The sequence below is a fragment of the Schistocerca serialis genome, chromosome 2 (assembly GCF_023864345.2).
Source record: "Schistocerca serialis cubense isolate TAMUIC-IGC-003099 chromosome 2, iqSchSeri2.2, whole genome shotgun sequence".
Taxonomy (NCBI): domain Eukaryota; kingdom Metazoa; phylum Arthropoda; class Insecta; order Orthoptera; family Acrididae; genus Schistocerca; species Schistocerca serialis.
In genome coordinates, this window is record NC_064639.1 from 541,781,501 (window position 1) to 541,787,208 (window position 5,708).

At 45.5% G+C, this 5,708-nt stretch overlaps 1 pseudogene; it reads left to right on the forward strand.

Annotated features, from left to right (window-relative positions):
* The first annotated feature begins 3,936 nt into the window (after positions 1–3,936).
* Positions 3,937–4,054, forward strand: LOC126459495 (5S ribosomal RNA; annotated as a pseudogene).
* Positions 4,055–5,708: the final 1,654 nt, after the last annotated feature.

The following is a 5,708-nucleotide window of genomic DNA, read 5'->3' on the forward strand; positions in this document are numbered from 1 at the left end:
TTGATGGCTAGTAAGCCTGGACGCTGATGATTAGTAGTGGAGATAAAGGGCCATACTGAAACTGTAATTGGAATAACAATTTTGGATTATGCCGGTATGCCCAAGTCAGCCATCTTGGATTCTGACATCATCAAAGACATCATTGATCATCATCTTGGATTCTAAACTTAGAACCATTACCTGTTGAGTGACAAAATTGAATAACTGGTTCTGATAAGTAGCTTACTGTGTTGGAAAGTCACAGTGGTAACATGCTACAAATTCATAGCACAGACTTTTTATGGAGTGTTCTGATAAATCTAAGATATTTAAGGTGAAGTTTGGACTTTGAGGAATTTATATGACGCAGGAAATTCATGAATGGAGACCACATAACACTTCTGACCAGAAGCGTGCAGAAAAAGACATTATATCAAAATACTCCCAAACTAAGCCAAAAGTCTAATAAAATACTCAAGTAGTGTAAAAAAAATGCTTCCCAAACTACAGTTTCCATCACCAATGCGCAGCACTCTCACCATTAAATAAGCAGTGCATATCTTACAGTGCTAGTTGGCAGTGTGTTATCTCCACCACTGCAGTTGCATCTTGTATTAGAGTGGTCAAGTTGGAGCTTATGCATTACTTCCCTTAAGATTCCTCCAAATGAATCTTATTCCGATATATGCCTACTGCTAGATATTTTTACTACACTTAATGTTTCCGTGGACAGTGTACAGGATTTCTAGTCCTATTCACGTGTACTATTTAAATTTATTTACGTTCAAGGGTCCCCCTCCCTTTCGCTACCGGCTACTTGTAGACAACTTCTACATCTAAACAAATAGCCTGCAGGCCGATGTAGAGTGTATGGCAGATGATGCATCGTACTAGTACTCGTATTATCGATTTCCGTCTCATCCCACCCTCGATTAATAAATAATTGTCTATATACCCCATCTTATATACTTAATGAAGTAACGTTCTAACACTGAATTCCGATATGATTGATATCAAACATAATCTGAAAGCACTACTTTCATGTCTGAAAGTCGTGGTTTTTCGTAAATTAACACTACATTGAATACTTGATCTGATGACAGTCATATAAAAAGACAATGTTGCAGAAAGACTGCATTCAATGGTGCGGGCTCAAGATAGCGGAAACTCAAAGTCTTGAAACGATTGTGTGTATCATGGAACTTGTATGGAAACAGTTCTGCATTCTTCTCCAATATACACTCCTGAAAATGGAAAAAAGAACACATTGACACCGGTGTGTCAGACCCACCATACTTGCTCCGGACACTGCGAGAGGGCTGTACAAGCAATCATCACACGCACGGCACAGCGGACACACCAGGAACCGCGGTGTTGGCCCTCGAATGGCGCTAGCTGCGCAGCATTTGTGCACCGCCGCCGTCAGTGTCAACCAGTTTGCCGTGGCATACGGAGCTCCATCGCAGTCTTTAACACTGGTAGCATGCCGCGACAGCGTGGACGTGAACTGTATGTGCAGTTGACGGACTTTGAGCGAGGGCGTATAGTGGGCATGCGGGAGGCCGGGTGGACGTACCGCCGAATTGCTCAACACGTGGGGCGTGAGGTCTCCACAGTACATCGATATTGTCGCCAGTGGTCGGCGGAAGGTGCACGTGCCCGTCGACCTGGGACCGGACCGCAGCGACGCACGGATGCACGCCAAGACCGTAGGATCCTACGCAGTGCCGTAGGGGACCGCACCGCCACTTCCCAGCAAATTAGGGACACTGTTGCTCCTGGGGTATCGGCGAGGACCATTCGCAACCGTCTCCATGAAGCTGGGCTACGGTCCCGCACACCGTTAGGCCGTCTTCCGCTCACGCCCCAACATCGTGCAGCCCGCCTCCAGTGGTGTCGCGACAGGCGTGAATGGAGGGACGAATGGAGACGTGTCGTCTTCAGCGATGAGAGTCGCTTCTGCCTTGGTGCCAATGATGGTCGTATGCGTGTTTGGCGCCGTGCACGTGAGCGCCACAATCAGGACTGCATACGACCGAGGCACACAGGGCCAACACCCGGCATCATGGTGTGGGGAGCGATCTCCTACACTGGCCGTACACCACTGGTGATCGTCGAGGGGACACTGAATAGTGCACGGTACATCCAAACCGTCATCGAACCCATCGTTCTACCATTCCTAGACCGGCAAGGGAACTTGCTGTTCCAACAGGACAATGCACGTCCGCATGTATCCCGTGCCTCCCAACTTGCTCTAGAAGGTGTAAGTCAACTACCCTGGCCAGCAAGATCTCCGGATCTGTCCCCCATTGAGCATGTTTGGGACTGGATGAAGCGTCGTCTCACGCGGTCTGCACGTCCAGCACGAACGCTGGCCCAACTGAGGCGCCAGGTGGAAATGGCATGGCAAGCCGTTCCACAGGACTACATCCAGCATCTCTACGATCGTCTCCATGGGAGAATAGCAGCCTGCATTGCTGCGAAAGGTGGATATACACTGTACTAGTGCCTACATTGTGCATGCTCTGTTGCCTGTGTCTATGTGCCTGTGGTTCTGTCAGTGTGATCATGTGATGTATCTGACCCCAGGAATGTGTCAATAAAGTTTCCCCGTCCTGGGACAATGAATTCACGGTGTTCTTATTTCAATTTCCAGGAGTGTACTTGTGGTAACTAGTAAACATCGACGCTAAGTGTGGGTGGTGGATAGAAATGTTGGAAATGTTAGATGCCCTATATACAACGTTACATGCTTATAATTTATGTGACGTATAGGTTAAAATGCTGTGCTAGCTTGGACATTAGATCATATTCTGTTTACAGGAAGGAAAGCTGGAGTTTAACGTTTAGTCTACATCAGTATCAAATTTCTATCGTACAACATCGATCGGTAGCAAAAATGAAAACGTTTTAATGTAATAATTCAATGGATAGTGCTGCCACAAGTTTAGAACTGCATATACTAATTTACACTTGTTCTAGTAACTGTGTTGTTCTCCAAGAAATATATACCACTGACATCCATTCTCAAAAATTTTTAGGCTGTTATGAATTGTGTCTGAATGATTGAAAAAAACCTGGGTCCACTTGACGTGACAATTCATTGGCTATTCAGTGTTTTCGGTACAACATTCGTCTTATAAAAGCATAGCAGTGCGCCTGGAGAACAACTTTACACTTCTTTAGGAACAAATTTCATTGATTTCGCTTCATATTCGCTGTTTCAAAGCAAAATTGTTGTGAAACTATGATAGTTTGCATTGCGGCCGGTGGTTTATGGTCATGAAATTATTCCACAAATCGAACCCGGCTGGTGACAGTGCAGTGGCGAATCGTGGCCGGGTCAGCGTGCGTGATCCAATGTGGTCTCGCGGTGACATCTCTCTGCCCAGTGAATCGACAGTGCGATCCTGTGGTCATAGCGGCACACTATGTGGCCAGCCAGCACTTTCTCGCGTCACTACCATCAAATGGCTGTTGCTGGAGTCCCTCGACTGCCTATTAACGTCCAGCAGATGGCGAGGGGTTCTGTTGGTGATGTCAGTTCAGTTTCTCGTCTTGAAATACGATATACAAGTGGGGTATTCAACACTACTCTCGTACAAAATATCATGCTTTCCCGTCATATATATTTTCCCTGGTCTGATGGCTATCATTCGACTTGTTAACCAGAGTGTTTCATTTTCAGATGTTGTCGCTGCATACATGCAGCACTTGAGAATGACGATTTATAGCAGTACTCTGGTGACTGACTATGTGTTCCCCAGTGGCTTAACCACCTTATGTTTCTTTCAATCACATGGCCACCATCAACCGCTCACAAACAAATATTTGTGCTGTCCTTCACAAGTATAGTACCTGAAACTATTTTTTGTGGCTTTACAGACGCACACAAGTGCCCACCATCAAGAGGACGACTGTGCATCTCTTGATTTTTCAGTTTCTATGTAGAACATAACCAACGGTCTTGCCGCAGTGGTAACACCGGTTCCCGTCAGATCGCCGAAGTTAAGCGCTGTCGGACTAGGCTAGCAAATGGATGGGTGACCATCCGGTCTACCGAGCGCTGTTGGCAAGCGGGGTGCACTCAGCCCTTCTGAGGCAAACGGAGGAGCTACGTGATTGAGAAGTAGCGGCTCCGGTCTCGTAAACTGACATACGGCCGGGAGAGCGGTGTGCTGACCACATGCCGCTCCATATCCGCATCCAGTGACGCCTGTGGGCTGAGGATGACACGGCGGCCTGTCGGTACCTTTGGAGCCTTCATGGCCTGTTCGGGAGGAGTTATGTGGAGCATATGTGTTGGTTGGTTTCACCTCATGCGAGTTTTGAATCCTGTCATTTGGGCTACAGTATAAGTGCACTCCCTGCATTTTTCATGTTTCTCGTTATTTTAACTCGGGTCATGCGGGCAGTAGCTGCCGTGTCGTCACAGGGGCGCACTAACGTTGGGAGTCGGAACTTTTCCAATATCACTCCAGCCACTGGTTGCAGACATTGCGAGTCCTGTCCAGTAAAGCTCAAGTTAAGTTGTCGAACAGTCTCCTACTCTTGCGGATTTACGGTACATTTAACTAATAGAGCTATGTAGTGAGGGGGCAGGCAGATCTCTTCCATTCCACGATACAATTTCGAAAGAGAGTCTGAAACGCTCGCCGCATAGGAACAGATGTAAACGTGCGTGCACTGTAGAAAAATACAGTAAGAACCAATGAGAACACTAGATTTTGAAATTTAAACCAAAATTTATTTCGTCGTGTCGCTCCAGCGCTTGCCGAGATTCATACACTAGCCTGGGGAGTGCAACTTATGATTAGATTCTTTACTTCTTAAAAGGATTTTTTGAACAATGCGGTGTTACTCTCTGCAACATATCTCTCCTGTCCACCTCCTGGAGTGCGGGAGTGAGGGATCTAAATATTCATATTTATTCTTATAATAGACATAACACTTCATGTCACGAGCCAGTTGGAGAAGGCTCCCAAAGCTGCAGAAAATAATAGGTACCCTCACTGTAAGAAAGAAAAACGAAGAAGATAAAGTAATTAGCTGTGCAGTTATTGGCAGTAGTGAATATTTCCTACAGTTAAACTGTTGTTATGTTTATACAGTAATATTTTGTAGCATTCAACTGTAGTTCTCATCCTCCACAGAAAATTCTCTCATCATCAGGTTCTAAAACTTAGTTCACCGGTTTAAAACTCGAAAAAGTCTACCAACAAAATCACGGCAATCGCAAAATAAAGTGCAATAAAAACATTTTGTGCTGTGGGCCATCGTCCTCAATTATAAACGACAACTTTTCGAAGTCTATCGTGTTTTTCAGTTTCCTCTCATTTAACTGACTTTCGTAGTGATACTTTATTAGAGGACAATTTAGTCATAAAAATTATGTGATGGAAGTTACTACTTCTCAACGAACCAACAAAATCTTTTACAACTTTACAAATAACACTGAAGCGTCCAGAAGCTGTAGAAAATACACTCCTGGAAATTGAAATAAGAACACCGTGAATTCATTGTCCCAGGAAGGGGAAACTTTATTGACACATTCCTGGGGTCAGATACATCACATGATCACACTGACAGAACCACAGGCACATAGACACAGGCAACAGAGCATGCACAATGTCGGCACTAGTACAGTGTATATCCACCTTTCGCAGCAATGCAGGCTGCTATTCTCCCATGGAGACGATCGTAGAGATGCTGGATGTAGTCCTGTGGAA